Genomic DNA, 20,608 nt, shown 5'->3' with positions numbered 1-20,608 from the left:
CTGGACACAAGCAGCGCTAACGTAAATTATGTTGTGCTTAATGCAAGGGACTGCTAGCACAACTCCACTAGCAGTACCTGTCACATTGGAATTCTCCAGAAAAACCCATCACGCCAGCTCTTGGTGTTGTGCTAGCAGTCCCTTACACCAGTGCAACGTAATTTATGTTCATGCTCACGTTCAATTGGATTCTGCCCCATACTAGGGATTTTTAGGGAAATGAAACGAAAATATAACTACCTATCATAAAGTCATTTTACAAATATATGAGATTGCCACATTTGACAGTACTGTATAAAATCCTGGTCATACTCTATCTTAAAAAAAAAAAAAAACATTGTAAAGCTGGAAAAGGTGCAGAGCAATCAAAAAGACGAAGAGGATGAAGCTCTGAAATCCTGTCAGACTAATTTGATCTCATTTTTTGATAGGATAACCTCCCTTGTGGACTGGGGGAATGCTGTGGACGTCATATATCTTGACTTCAGCAAAGCTTTTGACAAAGTACCACATGACATTCTGATTAACAAACTAGCTAAAAGTGGGCTAGATGGAACAACTATTAGGTGGATCCACAGTTGGCTACAGAATCGGACTCAAAGAGTACTTATCAATGGAACCTTCTCAAACTGGGGAGAGGCAACGAGTGGGGTGCCGCAGGGCTCAGTCCTGGGCCCAGTGCTCTTCAACATTTTTATGAATGATTTGGACGAGGAGGTGCAGGGAACGCTGATCAAATTTTCAGATGACACCAAATTGGGTGGGATAGCTAATACCCTGGAAGACAGAAACAAACTTCAAAGTGATCTTGATAGGCTGGAGTGCTGGGCTGAAAACAACAGAATGAAATTTAATAGGGATAAATGCCAAGTTCTACATTTAGGGAATAGAAACCAAATGCACAGTTACAAGATGGGGGACACTTGGCTCAGCAATACTACAAACGAGAAAGATCTTGGAATTGTTGTAGATCACAAGCTGAATATGAGCCAACAGTGCGATATGGCTGCAAGAAAGGCAAATGCTATTTTGGGCTGCATTAATAGAAGTATAGCTTCCAAATCACGTGAGGTACTGGTTCCTCTCTATTCGGCCCTGGTTAGGCCTCATCTAGAGTATTGCGTCCAGTTCTGGGCTCCACAATTCAAGAAGGACGCAGACAAGCTGGAGCGTGTTCAGAGGAGGGCAACCAGGATGATCAGAGGTCTAGAAACAAAGCCCTATGAAGAGAGACTGAAAGAACTGGGCATGTTTAGCCTGGAGAAGAGAAGATTGAGGGGAGACATGATTGCAGTCTTCAAATACTTAAAAGGTTGTCACACAGAGGAGGGCCAGGATCTCTTCTCGATCCTCCCAGAGTGCAGGACACGGAATAACGGGCTCAAGTTAAAGGAAGCCAGATTCCGGCTGGACATCAGGAAAAACTTCATGACTGTTAGAGCAGTGCGACAATGGAATCAGCTACCTAGGGAGGTTGTGGGCTCTCCCACACTAGAGGCCTTCAAGAGGCAGCTGGACAAGCATCTGTCAGGGATGCTTTAGGGTGGATTCCTGCATTGAGCAGGGGGTTGGACTCGATGGCCTTGTAGGCCCCTTCCAACTCTGCTATTCTATGATTCTATGATTCTATGATTAAGCTCTTTCCCTGCAAGGGACGTTTTAGTTTGGGTGCGGGGGGGGGAGCATAATAAATGTCTATAAAATTATGTGGATTAAATTATGTGAAGAGAGTGGATGGAAAAGCTACTATGGCTGTATAACCAACTTTACAATTGCTCACCTAGAACTTCGTTTGCCATTTTGTTTCCTATTCACTCAGTTTGGTGAGATTGTTTTGGAGCCCTTCACAGTTCATTTGAGTTTTCGTCCTTTCCTTCCCTGCTTGGCAAAATAATCTTTCCTTCCCTGGATGGGTCTTTTAGCCCTTGCCCTAAGTGAACTGTATACTCTCCGAGTAGCATTCCTGTCAGGGAAGTTATGTGGATGATATACAGTTGGGCAATACCTTTATTAGGACCAACCAAAACTCCACAACAATGTACAAGCTTTTGGGTGAACTCTTCACCAGGCTAGATGGTACAAAAAGCAGGGGATGAGGGAAGAAACAGAAAAGACCAGATCTTTGGCCAGATATTGTGTCACTGAGGTCTGCACCACATGAGACTAAAATCCCTCTATCCTTACTGGGTCTTCTGCTTCCAGATTCTTTGTAGGAACAAGATTGGTTCCTTTACACGGGAGGATAAGTGCTGTGATTTGGAGAATACCTTTTTATGTTTCATTTTACAGCCACTAGATGGCACTGTGGTTAAAGCGCAACTCCAGAATTTCATGGGAAAGAATTGTACTTTGAAGCCTTATTGGGTTTTCCTCAATCTTATTGAAAGCAAGGTAAAATTCAAAAAGCACAGGAGAGGCCTAGGAGGTTGACAACGTCTTATAAAGGATCTGCAAACTTCCTTCAGTGTCCAATCACGAACATCCAATAAAAACCTCATGTAATTAAGCCCCCAGACTCAAAATAAAGATTTGCAGTCTGAACAAATTAACCCATGGTAGGTGTTGCAGGCATCATTACATCTAGCAATGCACTGATTAATTCATTCAGATTGCAACTTTCCATTTTGAGATTTTAACTGCTTCCAGATAAGGCACCAGTGCCTAGGGATGACATGAGTGTCCAGTTTGGGCTTGAAGCCCGGTGAGAAATCACTGGCTTGCCTCCCTGGATGCCAGTTCACAGACCCCAGTGCTTGCCAGACTAAGGGCGCACTGAGCCAAGCAATCGTGCAGGCACCTACTCCCTTGGCAATCTGCCATTTCCCATGAAAATGAGGGCTCATTTGTGCCCATAAATGTCCCATTTGCGTAAATGGCGGCCTTAAAGGAGCAATGTATGCAACATCACAGGTATGAAATCTGCAATGTTGTGTACATTGCCTCTTTAAGGCTGCTATTTGTGCAAATGGGACATTTACGGACAAGAATGAGTTGCCATTTTTGTGGAAAATGGTGGTTCGCTGAGGGAGGAAGTGGCCATGCCACGCTGTCAAGTACCCACAGTCCACCCAGTGGTTCACCCCACACCGCTAGCTGGGGGCAGGCAAGTGGCAGGGGTTCAGCACATGGCATGCGGGGTGGTCCATCCATGCCCACCATCACCCTGCCTCAGTCACAGAATGAAGGTGCTGTTGTCACTGTCTTCCACTGCTTCTTCTGTCTTTTCTTTTACTGCAGATAATCAAATCAGAAAGAAAAGATGGAATAGCTCCACAAGGCCTTCTCCTTGGCAGTGCTAGGAAGCCGATGTCAGGAAACAATAGGTGGTAGAAGCACCCCTTCTACCACCTAGCCTGATGAAGAGATCTGGAGAACTCAAAAGCTTACGTATTTTTGTGGAATTTTGGTTGGTTCTAAAAGTATTGGCCAACTGAGGGTCTTGGATTTAGTGCTGTACGGAAAAAAAATGGCCATTCCATTTTCAGTATTTCATGGGGGTGGGGGGGGGAAAAGAAAAGAAAACTCAGGTGAAAGAGGCAGGCGACAGGTTGAGAGGCCAGTTGTTGAGAGGTCTTCTTTTTTCTTTTTTCTTTTTCCAAAATAAAACACCCCCAGCATTTTCAGGAGCCCAGGAGTTATTCCTGAGTGCTTATTGTAGAGGGTGAGGTCCAATACAGCTGGGCTCCTCCAAATGCTGAGGGAAGGGGGTGTGGTTTTGAAAAACTAAAATATAGGAAGAAGCCCCCTCAGCAACTGACTACACTTTAAAAAGGTATGTGGAAACCCTGGTCTTCTCCCCAAGGGGAAAATTCTGCAAAAGAAGCAGAAAAAACAATTTCTCTTTCACAGGGAGAGAGAAAATTCCCAAAAATAGGGGGCAGGATTCAACCCAGCGCTCCATGGATTTCCCCCCCCCCCCCTCGTGGACTAGCATGGTGGTGATGGTTCTTCTTCTTCTTCTTCTTCTTCTTCTTCTTCTTCTTCTTCTTCTTCTTCTTCTTCTTCTTCTTCTTCCTTCTCTTCTTCCTCTTCCTCTTCCTCCTCCTCCTCCTCCTCCTCCTCCATCTCCATCACTTTTGATCATAGAGTAGGGGAGCTGGGGTATACCAATTATTATGAGTTCATTGGCTTCCTCTGTGTGTGTGTGTGTGTGTGTGAGAGAGAGAGAGAGAGAGAGAGAGAGAGAGAGATGTGGCAGTCATCACTATTACACTGGCATTGTTTCCATGGTTGCTGAGGTGTGACTGTGATTTTTGCACCCTTTTCTGAGTGGTTATGCTTTTCCTGCCCCTCCTGGATTTGGCCACCCAATTCTTCAACCTAATTGCTGAATTGGATTGCTTGGCCAATATTCTTTATGTGCTTGTAATAAGGGGGAAATAGAGAAGTTTTTTTCCTCCCCCCAGAATCTGACTAAAGACCATTGTGTTTGAAAATAAATTATTTCCAAATTCCAGAGAGAGAGAGAGAGAGAGAGAGAGAACATATTCTGAGGTTTAAGATGATAAGCACACAAATGCAATTTTTATGCTTTTAACAAGCAGAGAGAGATAGGTTCATAATAGAAAATGATGTATTTCTTTCTGTGCTCTCTAACTGATACCTCTGATACTTTATATATTTGTTAGTTATTGGATGATTTGATATAAATTTAACTTTAAACCTGGTTCACAGTTCATTTTAAATTTGTCTGATTTTGAGACTTCATTATATTCTTTTATGTTTGTGTTTCTGATTTATTTGTAGACTCACCTTTTTATTTTTGTCCTGCTTAATGTGCTTTAGTGTGATGGCCATTGGCTAAACACTTAATGAAATGACTGACTGAATTTCATTCCATTTCTATTGTTCCAGTTCATGAGGTCACTGAATTCATGCTGAATAACTTCCTGAACCTTCTCTGCATCAACAATGCTTCCTAATGGGTAAAATGAAATATTTGATTGGACCAACTTGAATTGATAAACTGAGACTCATAACCTCTTGTTTGGATTACTGCGTGGGGCTGCCTTTGAAAACAGTCCGGAAACTTCAACTGGTACAAAACAGGGCAGCACGTTTATTAACATGGATTGGCCAACGAGACCACATCACGCCAGTCCTTTTCCAGCTTCATTGGCTGCCAGTCCAGGTCCGGGCCCGATTCAAAGTGCTGGTATTAACATTTAAAGCCCTAAACAGCTTGGGGCCAGGCTTTGTGAAGGAATGCCTCCTCCCATATGTACCTGCCCAGACCTTAAGGTCATCCACAGGGGCCCTTCTCCGTGAGCCCCTGCCAAAGGAAGTGAGGCAAGTGGCTACCAGGAGGAGGGCCTTCTCTGCTGTGGCACCCCAGCTGTGGAATGAGCTCCCTAAGGAGGTTCGCTTGGCATTCTTTCAGACGCTAGGTGAATACCTTTTTATTCTCTCGGTATTTTAACAGTTTATAAATTTAATTTTAACTTTCCTGTTTTAAATTTATATTTTAAATTTGTATGTCTGCACTGCTGCTGATTTTATCCTGGTTGTGTTTTTATATTGTGTTTTATATCATGTTTTTATACTGTTTATTTTATATTTTGAATGGTTTTAAGTTGTGTGAACCGCCCAGAGAGCTTCGGCTATTGGGCAGTATAAAAATGCAATAAAATGCAATAAAATGGATTGTGTATTCTTTCAGTACCTCAGCTCATTACAAGGAAGGGGGGGTAGAGGAATCCTTTAGAATGAGGACAATGGTCAATGGCCAGTGGCCACATGTTGAATCTGGTGTCATCCTTGGGCCTGTACAAGGTACATGTGCACACCGGGTTATTATTGCCTGTTCCCCTGAGTCTAGGATCAAAGGACAGGGCTTTCAAGTGAAGGCTTCTAGGTAGGCTTGAGTTGCAGCTGGAGATGTAAAATTTCCGGAAATTTTGAAGCCATGGGAAAAAATGGGTTTTTTCCATTTTTTTCGGAAAAAAATGGGAATTTTCAGAAAAGTTGAAATAATGCAATATTAGCACTTTTTACAGATTGAAAGTCACTTTGTTACTTCAGGAACTTAAAATGTAATTATGTCCAAGTTGGTTTGGCATAAAATTATTACATTTGGTATATTAAAACTAGTGTATTCAAACAATTATTACAAATTTAATTTACTTTTTTTACTTTTGGGGGGTAACAAATGGAGCTACAAGCTCCTGAGCTGTTAGGAACACCTGAACTGTGAGGAACCTCTTTGGTTCTGCCAGTTTATGAGGAGCAGGCAAAAAACAATTTTAAAAAACAACAACTGAAGAAACCACTAACATTTGTAACAAAGAAAAATATTTATGTCTCCGCTAGTCTTCCAGTGTCAAGACATAAAGCCCCCATTCCCATAAAAAGAACTGAGAAAAATGGGGGGGGGGGACACCAAGATTCAATTAATATGCATGAAATTTAATCAGACTCATTTTCTGACCTATAGCTATCAGTATTAGTTTCAGTCCCTACTTCAGTGGCAGTGCTGCCCCCTAGAGGCAGAAATGCATCTTCCTCTTGCATTTGAGAGTTGTAGTCTCAGTTTGCAACCTAGGACTTGCTTGTCATCAGGGCACAAAAATTGTAATAATCTGATACTGAACATTTTTAGAAATCATTTGGAGAAGTAAATATCTGAACACCTTGTCTTAAACATTTTATTCATCATGCTAAAATAAAACATCTTGTAATCCGTTTTTCCTTCATTATTTTCAATTTTTCAGAAATTTTTTTTCAGAAAAAAATCAAAAAAGGCTTCAGAAAAAAACTGGGTTTTTTTCTGTTTTTTCCCGGGTTTTTTCTGGGCCTTCACATCTCTAGTTGCGGCACATTTTAGAAATCAATGCCATGTTCACCACTGTGCTTGTAGTTCCACTGCTACCTATTTCCAAAGTGCTGCGGACAGCAGAGAGGAGGACCCCTAGCTTTGCTATAGAGCTCTATGCATTCATATCATTGGGGACGTACAACTGTGTGTGCCAGTCTTGGAGCATGAAGGCTGGTGAATTGGTAGAGGGGGCGGGAATGCTCTTGATCCCGTATATTTCTAGGGAGGGTGTAAATCTAATCACTGTGCTAGTTACCAGTGGAGGGGAGTGTTGAATTTGCATTTATTCCCCCCTTTTCAGCACAAACCCCTTCACTGCACAGTTTAGTGTGTGAAGGAAGCCACACGTTGATTTTGCAGAGGTAGTGGGTAATGTTATTATTATTATTATTATTATTATTATTATTATTATTATTATTATTATTTATTTATTTATATAGCACCATCAGTGTACATGGTGCTGTACAGAGTAAAACAGTAAATAAATGTTAATATGGCCAAGGGCACCATGCATGTAGCTTTGTGAGACCTGGGAGAAGATCAAGCTTTCACATATAACACAGCTTGTAGCATTCAGCTTTACCTGCTTCTGCTGTTTTCCACATTACACTCCTTGAAAAACTTCCGATTTGCCTCTGATCCACTCCAGAATGGCACGTGGACATCAGAGAAACTCCTTGCATTTACACCATCATCACAGAAAGGCTCTGGGATTCTGAAAAACTGTAAACAAGCAGTAGCTGTGATTTTGCAAGCAGAAGGTGGCTGGAGTTTTATACAATTCTTTATGAACACCAGTTTTAAAACACTGGGACCACGGGCTATGCTCTGGGACCACGGGCTACACTACTTGGAAGATGGACTGCTGGCAAGGCACAGGTTGCACCTCACAAGGGCTGGAAAGAATGTGTTTGGCCACAGCATAAAGAACTTGATCAGGAGGGCTTTAAACTGAATCTTAAGGGGGCGGGAGACGTAAACCTCGAGGCAACAAGGGATGGAGGCCCATGCACCATAACACAGAGAACAGCTCCAACAGTGCCCAAAAATAATGTCCACAACAATGTAGGAACAAAACCAGACTATAAAACACAGTCTTCGGTGTCTATATACGAATGCCCAGAGTATGGGAAACAAACAGAACTCTTATTACATGAAGGCAAATACAACTTGATAGGTATAACTAAAACTTGGTGGGATGACTCCCATGACTGGAATATAGCAATTGAGGGATATAACTTGTTCAAAAAGAACAGAAAAAATAGAAAGAGAGGCGAAGTTACACTAGATCTTAAAAATACCTATCCCTGAACAGAAATACAGGCGGATCAGACTGGGAGCCCAATCAAAAGCATCTGGATTAAAATAGATGGGGCAAGGAATAAAAAGAACATGATAATCGGAGTCTACTACCGACCACCCAATCAAGGAGAAGACGAGGATGAAATTTTTGAGAAACAAATTGCCAGTGTTTCAAGGAAGTCTGATGTAGTAATGATAGGGGACTTCAATTACCCTGATATCTGTTGGGAGACAAATTTCTTGGCCCTTCCAAGAAATTCCTGACATGTGTGGGTGATAACTTTCTCCTACAGAAAGTGGAGGAAGGAACTAGAAGATCAGCAATCCCTGACTTGATATTGACCAATAGGGATGACTTAGTGGATAAAGTGGCAGTTACGGGAACTCTGGGGGAAATGACCACGTCATACTTGAATTCTTGATTATAAAGGAAGCAAAAGTTGAGTGTAGCCATACACGTACTCTGGATTTTAGGAAAACTGATTTTAATAAACTAAGAACTATGATAAGTAAGGTCCCATGGCAAATGAGCCTAATGAGAAAAGGAGTGCAAGATGGGTGGGAGTATTTAAAAAAGGAATTTTTAAAGCCACAATTACAAACAATTCCAACAAGGCAAAAAGATAGAAAACAACAGAAAAAACAAACGTGGCTCCACAAAAAGCTTAGAGATGACCTGAAAACAAAAAAGGATACATATAGGAAGTGGAAGGAAGGCCAGGCTATAAAAGAAGAGTACAGACAAGTGGCGCAGAAGTGCCGAAATGGCGTCAGGAATGCTAAAGCTGAGAATGAGCTGAGATTAGCAAGGGATGCTAAAAGCAATAAAAACGCTTTCTTCAGATATGTGAGTAGTAAAAGACAGAGGAAAGAAATTGTGGTTCAACTGCTTAATGAGGATGGCAAATTGATAACAGATGATGAAGAAAAGGCTGAAGTGTCCAGTTCCTACTTTAGCTCAGTCTTCTCCCAAAACCGGGTCTATGACCCCCCTGAAAAAAGTGAAACACAAGTTGAGGGGGTAGGATTGCAGTTTGAGATTAATAAACAAATGCTCAAGGAACACCTAGGGCCTTCCTAGATGAGGTCCAGATGACGCACAGGGGAATCCGGGCCCAGGCCGCAGTGAGGCCTCCTCCAACGCGCCATAAGCAAAGTCGCTTATGGCGTGCCTTTTTCGCAGCTCCGGCCTCAGGCCGGAGCTGCGAAACGTCTGGGAAGCTCCGTGGCTTTTTTGCGGGTACTCGCTTACTCGCGAGTAGCTGCAAAAAGCCATAGACCTGGCACAGCGCTCATACGAGCGCTGTGCCCATCGTGCCAGGGGGTGGGTGATCTGGGGGGGGAGATGGCGGAGGGCGACGAAGGAGACGGCGAGGGGGGGTGGAGGGTGACGAAGGAGATGGTGAGGGGGGGCGGAGAGCAACGAAGGAGATGGTGAGGGGGGTGGAGGGTGACGAAGGAGATGGTGGGGGGGCGGAGGGCGATGAAGGAGATGGTGACGGGGGGCGGAGGGCGACGAAGGAGATGGTGAGGGGATGGCGGAGGGTGACGAAGGAGACGGCGAGGGGGGCGGATGGGGGGATTAAATTAAAAAAAACTTACCTTCTCCGGCGGCTTCGGGCCCCACATGGCCCCTTTAAAAAAAAAAAAACATGGCCGACGCTGCAGGGTTTCCGTCGTCCCTGCGGGTCGGCCGCCTAGGAGGCTGGGCGGCGTGCGTTAAACTTAGCATGCCGTAGCCCCGCCTCCCTGCCAGCTTATCCCGGCAGGTCTAGCAAAGCCCCTAGTTTCTTTGAATGAGTTCAAATCTCCAAGGCCCGATGAACTGCATCCTAGAGTAATGAAGGAACTAGCGGAAGAACGCTCAGAACCACTGTCAATTATCTTAATGAAATCATGGAAGACCGGTGAGGTGCCAGACGACTGAAGGAGGGCTAATGTTGTCCCTAACTTCAAAAAGGGCAAAAAGGAGGAACCTGGGAACTACAGACCAGTCAGTCTGACATCCATCCCTGGAAACATTCTGGAGCAGATTATAAAGAAGTCAATCTGTAAGCACCTTGAAAACAATGCAGTGATTACTAGAAGCCAACATGGATTTGTCAGGAACAAATCTTTCCAGAATAATTTGATCTCATTTCTTGATTGGGTAACCTCCCTTGTGGACTGTGGGAATGCTGTGGACATCATATATCTTGACTTCAGCAAAGCTTTTGACAAAGTGCCCCATGATATTCTGATTAACAAACTAGCTAAAAGTGGGCTAGATGGAACAACTATTAGGTGGATTCACAGTTGGCTGCAGAATTGGACTCAAAGAGTACTTATCAATGGAACCTTCTCAAACTGGGGAGAGGCAACGAGTGGGGTACTGCAGGGCTCAGTCCTGGGCCCAGTGCTCTTCAACATTTTTATAAACGATTTAGACAAGGAGGTGCAGGGAACGCTGATCAAATTTTCAGATGACACAAAATTGGGCAGGATAGCTACTACCTGGAAGACAGAAACAAACTTCAAAGTGATCTTGATAGGCTGGAGTGCTGGGCTGAAAACAACAGAATGAAATTTAATAGGGATAAATGCCAAGTTCTACATCTAGGAAATAGAAACCAAATGCACAGTTGCAAGATGGGGGATACTTGGGGGTGGAGCCTGACGGCCATGGAGCAGTAAGCAATTTTAAATCCTCCTGAATGGGAGGCTTGAAAGTGTCATTAACTCTTCAAATTGGCAAGATATCTGAGAGATGATTATTCTAAATGCTTGGTGAGATCTCTCTGCCAGTGAAAAGCTTTGAGCTGGGCTGCAAGGAGCTGGTAGAAGCTATAAATGACCTAGTTTCGGTTTTGAATGCAGCTCGGATGGCCAACAGTAATTTATAGCTTTCGGAGTGCAGAGATGTAATTAAACTGTTTATCAGCATTTGGAGGATATATAACAGACGCCTATGTTGCTGAGCTAAAGGAAGAGTCAAAGTGATGATTTATTGAAAGGACTGACTTCCGCTCGGTAATTAACGCGTCGTGCCAAAACGTAAAAATAAAGCAAATAATAAAAGAAAACCCACCTGGATTAGAGACAGAATTCATCCTTCTGATAAATCGCATGCACGTTTAACAAAAGTTATTTCTAGTGAGAGTGACGAGGAGAGTGATCAGGACTGTAAACAATTGGTTAAGTATGCCACCCAAGAAAGATCCTACAATGGCCGCCAAAGTTGGCTCAGTGCCAGAAATACAACCAGTTTCTATAGAGCAGATGACAGCCCTTTTAAAAGGAGTCAAAGAGGCGATTTTCACCAAAATTGAAGAGGAAGTCGGGAAAACAAACAAACGTGTGGATGATCTGGCGGCAGAGATGGCTAAGAGAGATAAGCAAATGAACTCTTTTAAGTCAGAAGTAGATCAGATGGGAAAGGAATTTAAGCAAGTCAAGAAGATTCAGGAGGAGCAGGAGGTGAAATTTAATGAGCATGACAAAAGGCTGATAGCTTTGGAAGATAATTCTAGAAGATCAACACTGCGTTTTCCTAATTTGGTTGAAAAAAAAGGGGAGGACCTCAGAAAGACCCTCCCAAGCTGGCTTAAAGAATTGGCTCCAACCCTGGAATTAAGGGATGAAGAAGTGGAGCGCGTTCATAGGGTTGGTGGCTACAGAGGGGGCTCAACTCCTGGAGATGTCTTGTTGAAATTTTAAATTACCACAAAAAAGAGCAGTTGATGAGGGAGCTGAAAGCTTTGGGAGAGTTGAAGTTCCAAGGAGTTCCAGTGCAGGTTTTTAATGATTTGTGTCAACAAACTTTGGAATGGAGGCGCAGTGTTAACTCCATAACAATGGAATTGAAGAAGAGGGAGATACCCTATGCTTGGGGGTATCCAGTTTTTCTGTGTTTTTCATATAAGGAGAAAAATTACAAAGTTTTTTCTTTTCAGCAAGGCATGGAGCTTCTTGAGAATTTAGGCATGGGTCCACCAGAAGATGTTGGCGATGACGATGAGGAAGAAAGAGGCGCAGTAGGGGGTGGGGTGTAAACTGGTTAATATTTTAATGACAAGTAGTATAATTATATTAAATGCCTTACTGTTTCTGGGTTCTTGGCTCACTTCCCCCCCAAGGGTTAACTATTATGGCCGGAATGTTAGACTCCCGGGGAAGCAATGGGGGGGAAAGAAATGGGAGGGAGAGTGGGGGGAGGGAGTTGGGAAGTGGGGTGGGAGGGAAGGGTAAGATTGGGGTTTTATGTTTTTATGTATATAAATTAGATTTTCAACACACAAGGGATCGGAAAGAAGCCCAAAGAACTGAGTATGGATAAGAAGATAAGAATCTCAACGCTTAATGTTAAGGGTTTGGGGGCAGTCGTGAAAAGGAGGAGAATTGAACAATTGTTAAATAGAGATGGCTCTGATATTATTTTTCTGCAAGAAACACATCAATGTAGAGACGATACAAATATAATTCGCTTGAAATGGTCAGTTTATTATGAAAAGTCGTTGGGGACATTAAAAAAATGGGGTGGCTATTTTAATTTCAAAAAGAAGTGTATTTATGCTGGAGAATATTAAAACGGATGGTAATGGGAGGTATCTCTTGATCAAAGGTCAAATTGAAGGGAAAATGTATACTTTGATTAATGTTTATGCACCAAATAATAAACAAAGAGAATTTTATGAAGAGGTACTCAGAGAGATAGAAGAATTTAAGGAGGGATATGTTATCTTGGCAGGAGATTTTAATATGGTTATGGATAATAGAGTAGATAGGTCAAACCCCACTAAATTAGAAAAGAGAAATAATGTTACTATTTTAAGTAAATTAATTAAAGAAAAAGATTTTGTTGATTGTTGGAGAGTTATTAGAGGGGCGGATCCTGGATTTACTTTTTACTCTCCAGTTCATCATACATATTCTAGGATAGATCATATTTTTGTCTCCAGAGAGTTTGTAACTAAGCTATGCAGAATGGAATTAGTGGTAATTAGAATAACTGGTCATGCATTGGTAAGTTTAGATTTTACAGTTAGTAAGGACTACAAAGAAGCGTTAAGGTGGAGATTGAATACCAAGATATTTAAATATAGTAAAGTGATTGAAAAAATGCAAGAGGAATTGTCAGAAACCTGGGAAATAAATGAGAAAGGAGGTACTAGGACGGCAGTGGTTTGGGACACCATGAAGGCTGTAATTGGGGGGATTTGTATCAGGGAAACGTGCAACCTAAAAAGACAACAGGATGCATTGCAGGTAACTTTAGAGAAAGAGATAATAAAGTTGGAAAAAGAATATTGGCAAACAAAAAATAAACATAAGTTAATAGAATTACAGGCAAAGAAAAAGGAGTTAGAAAATATAAATTTAGCAGAAGTTCAGAGGAATTTAATTTATATGAAAGGGAATATTTTCAAAATAGTAATAAGAATTCAAAAATGCTTGCTAAGCTCACACAAAAGGAAAAAGCTAAAAATGGGATAGGATCAGTAAAAAATAAGCAAGGAAATTACTGTCACAAGATGAAGGACAAAATAAAAACATTTAAGGATTTTTTTAAGAGTTATATAAGGAAAAAGATACCCAAAAGTTGAGTATGGATACGTATGTGGATAAATTTTTGAAGAAGGGATTAGAACAAGAGCATAAGGAAATAATGGATAAAAATATATTGCAAAGTGAAATAGAAGAGGTTATAGACCAGTTGAAAGTAGGGAAATCACCTGGGGCTGATGGGCTAAGACCAGAGCTTTATAAAAATTTTAAACCATTTATAGTGCCAAAGTTACTGAAGTTATATAATGCTATAATGGAAGGGGAGAAGATTCCAGAATCATGGGAGCACTCTGTAATAATTTTAATTCCGAAGCCGGATGAGGATCTGGCTCTCCCTGATTCATATAGACTGATCTCGTTAATAAATCAAGATGCAAAAAAAAAAAAAAATTAAACTATTTTGGCTAAAAAAATAAATAAATTTATAGCTAAGTATGTAGGGGAAGACCAATGTGGTTTTATAGAAGGAAGACAGATGCACACTTTAGTAGGTAGAGTTCTGAATGTAATTCATGGGATAAGAAAGTCAAAGATTAAAACGGGTATCTTAGCGTTAGATATTTTTAAGGCTTTTGATTGTGTGAGTTGGCAAGCGCTAAATAAAATGGGTTTTGGAAATAAATTTAAAGCAATAATAGAGCAGTTATATTCCCAAAATACAGCCGTAGTGGAAGCAAATGATGGAGTTACGGACAAGATACGACTAGCCAGAGGGACAAGACAAGGTTGCCCACTCTCGCAACCTTTGTTTGTAGTGGTTATGGAGTTAGAGGATGGGGAGATAGAGGGGATAGGTAGCAGAAATAAAATTAAACTGAATATGTTTGCAGATGATACTTTGATAACTATTAAAGATCCTATTGATAAGATGGAGAGAGTTAAACAGCAGTTGAAAGAATTTGAAGAAGTTACGGGGTTAAGAATAAATTGGGCAAAATTGGAATTGATGTCATTTAACTATACTAAAAAGGAAGAAAAGGAGTGGGAAGGGAATGTTACAGATTTGAAAAGTAAAGAAAAAATTAAATATTTCGGAATTAGGATTACTAAAAATTTAGAAGATTTAGAAAACGAGAATTTAAGTGGTTTAAAAAAAGAGATATTAGAAAAATTAGAAAAATATAAGAGACTGAACCTTTCTTGGTTTGGGAGAATAGCTTTAATAAAGATGAAGATTTTACCTAAGATTAATTTTGTTTTTTGGATACTACCAATAAGAATCTCAGATTTAGAGTTAAAAAGTTGGCAGAATATTATAAATAATTATTGTAATGCACAGAAGAAATCAAGGATTAATAAAAGTAAATGGTATTTAAGCCAAAGAAAGGGAGGACTGGGACTGCCAAACATTAATTTTTACTATGTAGCAAATAGGTTAAGACATATTGTTGAAGCAATTATAGGTGTAGGTGATTTAGATTGGATGGAGGAAAAAAGCAAAAGTAATATAGAATTAAAGTTGCAGAATGTATTTTTTAAGGAAAGAGGGAAAAGAAAATGGGTTGATGATTTAGGTAATCAGTTTCTGAAGTTCCATTGGGAAATTTGGAACAAATATAAAAAGGAATTGCTCTCAAGCAGCTCCTGTTTATTTATTTATTTTTATTTATTTATTTATTTATTTATTTATTTATTTAAGGATTTTTATGCCGCCATTCAGCCAAAAAAGGCTCTCACAGCGGCTTACAAAAGTATTTCTTGACAGTCCCTGCCCACAGGCTTACAATCTAAAAGACACGAAACAAAAGGAAAGGGGATTGGGAGGGAGGAGGAGGAGGGGGGAAGGAAAGCAAACTCAGGCACTACAATCTTAGTTGGAAAGTTCAGCAGTTACAGTTGGTAGCAGGAGGGAGGGGGCTCTCAGCTGGAGCTGGACCCAGGCATGGTGGAGAGGTGCCTGGCTGCTGCTTCCTCCCTCTCTGGTGGCCTCTCCAGAGACAGTTGGTAGCAGGAGGGAGGGGGCTCTCAGCTGGAGCTGGACCCAGGCATGGTGGAGAGGTGCCTGGCTGCTGCTTCCTCCCTCTCTGGTGGCCTCTCCAGAGACAGTTGGTAGCAGGAGGGAGGGGGCTCTCAGCTGGAGCTGGACCCAGGCACGGTGGAGAGGTGCCTGGCTGCTGCTTCCTCCCTCTCTGGTGGCCTCTGCAGTTACAGTTGGTAGCAGGAGGGAGGGGGCCCTCAGCTGGAGCTGGACCCAGGCACGGTGGAGAGGTGCCTGGCTGCTGCTTCCTCCCTCTCTGGTGGCCTCTGCAGAGACAGTTGGTAGCAGGAGGGAGGGGGCTCTCAGCTGGAGCTGGACCCAGGCATGGTGGAGAGGTGCCTGGCTGCTGCTTCCTCCCTCACTGGTGGCCTCTGCAGAGACAGTTGGTAGCAGGAGGGAGGGGGCTCTCAGCTGGAGCTGGACCCAGGCACGGTGGAGAGGTGCCTGGCTGCTGCTTCCTCCCTCTCTGGTGGCCTCTGCAGAGACAGTTGGTAGCAGGAGGGAGGGGGCTCTCAGCTGGAGCTGGACCCAGGCATGGTGGAGAGGTGCCTGGCTGCTGCTTCCTCCCTCTCTGGTGGCCTCTCCAGAGACAGTTGGTAGCAGGAGGGAGGGGGCTCTCAGCTGGAGCTGGACCCAGGCATGGTGGAGAGGTGCCTGGCTGCTGCTTCCTCCCTCTCTGGTGGCCTCTCCAGAGACAGTTGGTAGCAGGAGGGAGGGGGCTCTCAGCTGGAGCTGGACCCAGGCACGGTGGAGAGGTGCCTGGCTGCTGCTTCCTCCCTCTCTGGTGGCCTCTGCAGAGACAGTTGGTAGCAGGAGGGAGGGGGCTCTCAGCTGGAGCTGGACCCAGGCATGGTGGAGAGGTGCCTGGCTGCTGCTTCCTCCCTCTCTGGTGGCCTCTCCAGAGACAGTTGGTAGCAGGAGGGAGGGGGCTCTCAGCTGGAGCTGGACCCAGGCATGGTGGAGAGGTGCCTGGCTGCTGCTTCCTCCCTCTCTGGTGGCCTCTCCAGAGACAGTTGGTAGCAGGAGGGAGGGGGCTCTCAGCTGGAGCTGGACCCAGGCACGGTGGAGAGGTGCCTGGCTGCTGCTTCCTCCCTCTCTGGTGGCCTCTGCAGTTACAGTTGGTAGCAGGAGGGAGGGGGCCCTCAGCTGGAGCTGGACCCAGGCACGGTGGAGAGGTGCCTGGCTGCTGCTTCCTCCCTCTCTGGTGGCCTCTGCAGAGACAGTTGGTAGCAGGAGGGAGGGGGCTCTCAGCTGGAGCTGGACCCAGGCATGGTGGAGAGGTGCCTGGCTGCTGCTTCCTCCCTCACTGGTGGCCTCTGCAGAGACAGTTGGTAGCAGGAGGGAGGGGGCTCTCAGCTGGAGCTGGACCCAGGCACGGTGGAGAGGTGCCTGGCTGCTGCTTCCTCCCTCACCGGTGATAATGTTAAAGAATTTTCCTGAAGATTTAAAGAATAGATTAAGTAAAGTTTTAATAGAGAAAAATAAAATGAAATTAAGAGAATGGTTAAGAGAGATGAATACAAGAGAGAAGATGGAAGAGGTTTTGAAAGATATAAAATTAACGTGGTTAAACTATGGGCAATTGGAACAATGGACTAAAAATTGGGTAAGAGAAATTGGAGAGTGCGGAGAGATGACGAAGTTTGAGCAATTAATTGGAAAAAAAGAAATCGATAAGGGACAAAATATAGGGACAAAAGGGTTAATGAATCAATTATATGATATATTAATTGAGAATGGAGTGTCAGATAGTGTAGGAAAATTGGTTTGGGAGACAGATTTAAAGATACAGATAGGACAGCAGAGTTGGGAAGGACTATGGAAGCAGAGAGTGTTGAGAAATATGTCAGTAAGAATAAAGGAGAATTATTATAAAATTGTATGGAGGTGGTATCTAACTCCAGTTAGATTAAACAAGATTAATAATCAGCATTCAGCAGATTGTTGGAGGGGTTGTGGTGAAAAAGGAACGTGGTGGGATTGTAAATATGTGCAAAAGTTGTGGAAGATGGTGTTCACTGAGATTGAGCAGATTGTTGGAATGAAAATAGAGGACACACCAAGGATTGCATTACTCTCACTGCAAGAAGATCTTAAATGTACTAAAGAAACTAAGGAACTGATAACGAATTTGCTGACAGCTACAAGGTTAATCGTAGCTAGGAGCTGGAAGACACAAGGAGATTATTGTATTGAAGAATGGTATAAAGAAGTGTGGGATATTGCTATTAATGATAAATTGACATGTAATATTAAAATGAAAAGAGGTATAGTAAAAAAGAATGATTTTGAGGGAATTTGGAAAAAGTTCCTAGTATTTGTGTTTTCTAAGGGAAGCGGGAAACCACCAACAGAAGAACCTATGAGTTTCTGGAAACAGGAATGAGATCCCGAGGTGGGGGGTGCACTTTTATGTTTAGCATGAATATGTTTAATAGACTAGTTTGAATATATGATACAAATGCTATTTAATGTTTATGTATTATGTTTTTTTTAATTTTGTTAACTGTTGTAAAAGTTAATAAAAAGAATTTTTTTAAAAAAAACAAGATGGGGGATACTTGGCTCAGCAATACTACAAACAAGAAAGATCTTGGAATTATTGAATATGAGCCAACAGTGCGATATGGCTGCAAGAAAGGCAAATGCTATTTTGGGCTGCGTTAATAGAAGCATAGCTTCCAAATCGTGTGAGGTACTGGTTCCTCTCTATTCAGCCCTGGTTAGGCCTCATCTAGAGTATTGCATCCAGTTCTGGGCACCACACTTCAAGCTGGAGCATGTTCAAAGGAGGGCAACCAGGATGATCAGAGATCTGGAAACAAAGCCCTATGAGGACAGATTCAAACAACTGGGCGTGTTTAGCCTGAAGAATTGAAGATTAAGGGGAGACATGATAGCATTCTTCAAATACTTAAAAGGTTGTCACACAGTGGAGGACCAGGATCTCTTCTCGATCACCCCAGAGTGTAGGACACAGAATAACGGGCTCAAATTACAGGAAGCCAGATTCTGGCTGGACTTCAGGAAAAACTTCCTGACTGTTAGAGCAGTACAACAGTGGAACCAGTTACCTAGGGAGGCTGTGGGCTCTCCCACACTAGAGGCATTCAAGAGGCAGCTGGACAACCATCTGACAAGTATGCTTTAGGGTGGATTCCTGCATTGAGCAGGGCGTTGACTCGATGGCCTTATAGGCCCCTTCCAACTCTACTATTCTATGATTCTATGATTCTATGAAAATAGACCCTTCTCAATTGCAAACAGGTGGACTTTCGCATTGATGAACTATCAGGAAAAGGGTTTGAGGGGGGAAATTTTAAAAATCCTAAAAAATCAAGGCATGAATGGAACTGATTCAAGCTTGGCATGCCTAAAGCCCTCCTTAAGATCTATCACCATGCTGGGTTTGATCTCTTTATCTTTAAAAATTACGCAGATGTAAGCATTTTGGCGACCTTTTAGCAAAGGAGGGGACCTGACCACCTTTTCAAAAGAAGCAACAGTCTCGGCCCATGGGCTCCCTCCTGCTCCTACAAACAGCCTCCCTTCCTCGGAGTTTGGTTAATACAATCTTATTGAAAAGCATAGTGTGTTGTTTTACCATAATTGAACAGTTTCAGGCTGCTGTACTATTGTATTTGCGCAGAAATAAAGAAATCTTTTTTAAAAATAAAAAATTAACTGCAGGGGAAAGGAGAATGTAGGGGACCAGGTAGGAGATTCCACCGGCATAGTAGCGCTCCGGGTGAAAAGATACATGAGCTGAAAGAGCGCAACAACGCACAGATGTGAAAGTGCCCCAGCGCTTGACTCACTAAAGAGATGGAGGGGGAAACCGCAGATGAAAACCAGATTAAAAAAAGTAGGTGTGATGGAGCCCATAGTAGGACTGTGTGGAGCAGCTCTGCCCTGCTTTGAAATTCAAAGTGGGGCACCACTCCAAACTTCGAAGCTCTGTTGAGGGGCTGCTCCGTTTTTTAATAACAGCTCCATTATAGTCAATGGGAATTAACAAAAATGCTTACAGTTCTGTCATTTTAAAGATAAAGAGAGAAATCTTGGCAACATGATAGCTATTAAGTAGGGCTTTAGCCAAGCCAAGTTTGAAGTAGATACGTTAATACTTTGATTTTTAGGAAACATTTTTTTTAAAGTTCAAGGTTTTAAAATTAATAAAGCATTTTATGAATCTGCCATTACCCTCTATTTAATGCATTCTGTTTACTTTTTGTATTTGGAGATGATCTCTAGAACCGCTGTGTTGGGGGGCCACAGGAGTTGTTCCCTAAAAACCACTCTGTTAGGAAGTATTTTGATTCTGTATACTTTTCTATGGAAAGTAAATGTTTATCCCCTTTAGGTATTTTGATTTGAAGATGATCCCTAAACTCCTCCCATGATTTCCTATGGCCGTTTGGAATGAACCGGTGATGCGTTTCAGTGGCCATTCGGTGTCCTCCTTTTTAGCACGTCCAGCACAGAAGGAAGTGGGCTTTGTGAGGAGTCCCACTTCAAGCCTGCCGTTGGCATTTGTGCTCTTCCCTCATCCTGAGCAGTGGGATATCTTGCCTCCCTCTGAGACAAATCCTAGGGATGAAAGGCAAGCGAGATGCAGGAGAGAGGGAATGAGGGCAGGAAGCCTGACCCCAGCCTCTGCCCCGGAGAAGAAAGGATGGCGAAGGAAGGACCTGTGGGGAGGCCCTCTGCCTGACTCCAGAAGCAGACCCCACCCCCACCCTGCAGAGCCCTAAGAGGTTCCCTGTTTGAGCACTGGATCCCCTGGGGACAGTATTTGGGCACTGCGAGGGTGGGAGGGAGGCCTCCCTGCCAGCGCCATATTTACCCTGAGCCCTGTGCTCAGTTGGCATCACAATTTTCTGATTCTAGCCTCGGCAGCCCAAGTGATCAGATTAATTGCATATCATCTTTGAATTGATCTTTATTTTATTTCGTGCCATTAATGGGGG

The sequence above is a fragment of the Elgaria multicarinata genome, chromosome 8 (genome assembly GCF_023053635.1).
Source record: "Elgaria multicarinata webbii isolate HBS135686 ecotype San Diego chromosome 8, rElgMul1.1.pri, whole genome shotgun sequence".
In the NCBI taxonomy this organism is placed as follows: Eukaryota; Metazoa; Chordata; class Lepidosauria; order Squamata; family Anguidae; genus Elgaria; species Elgaria multicarinata.
The sequence above is the reverse complement of the archived record's forward strand: the minus strand, read 5'-3'. Positions refer to the sequence as shown.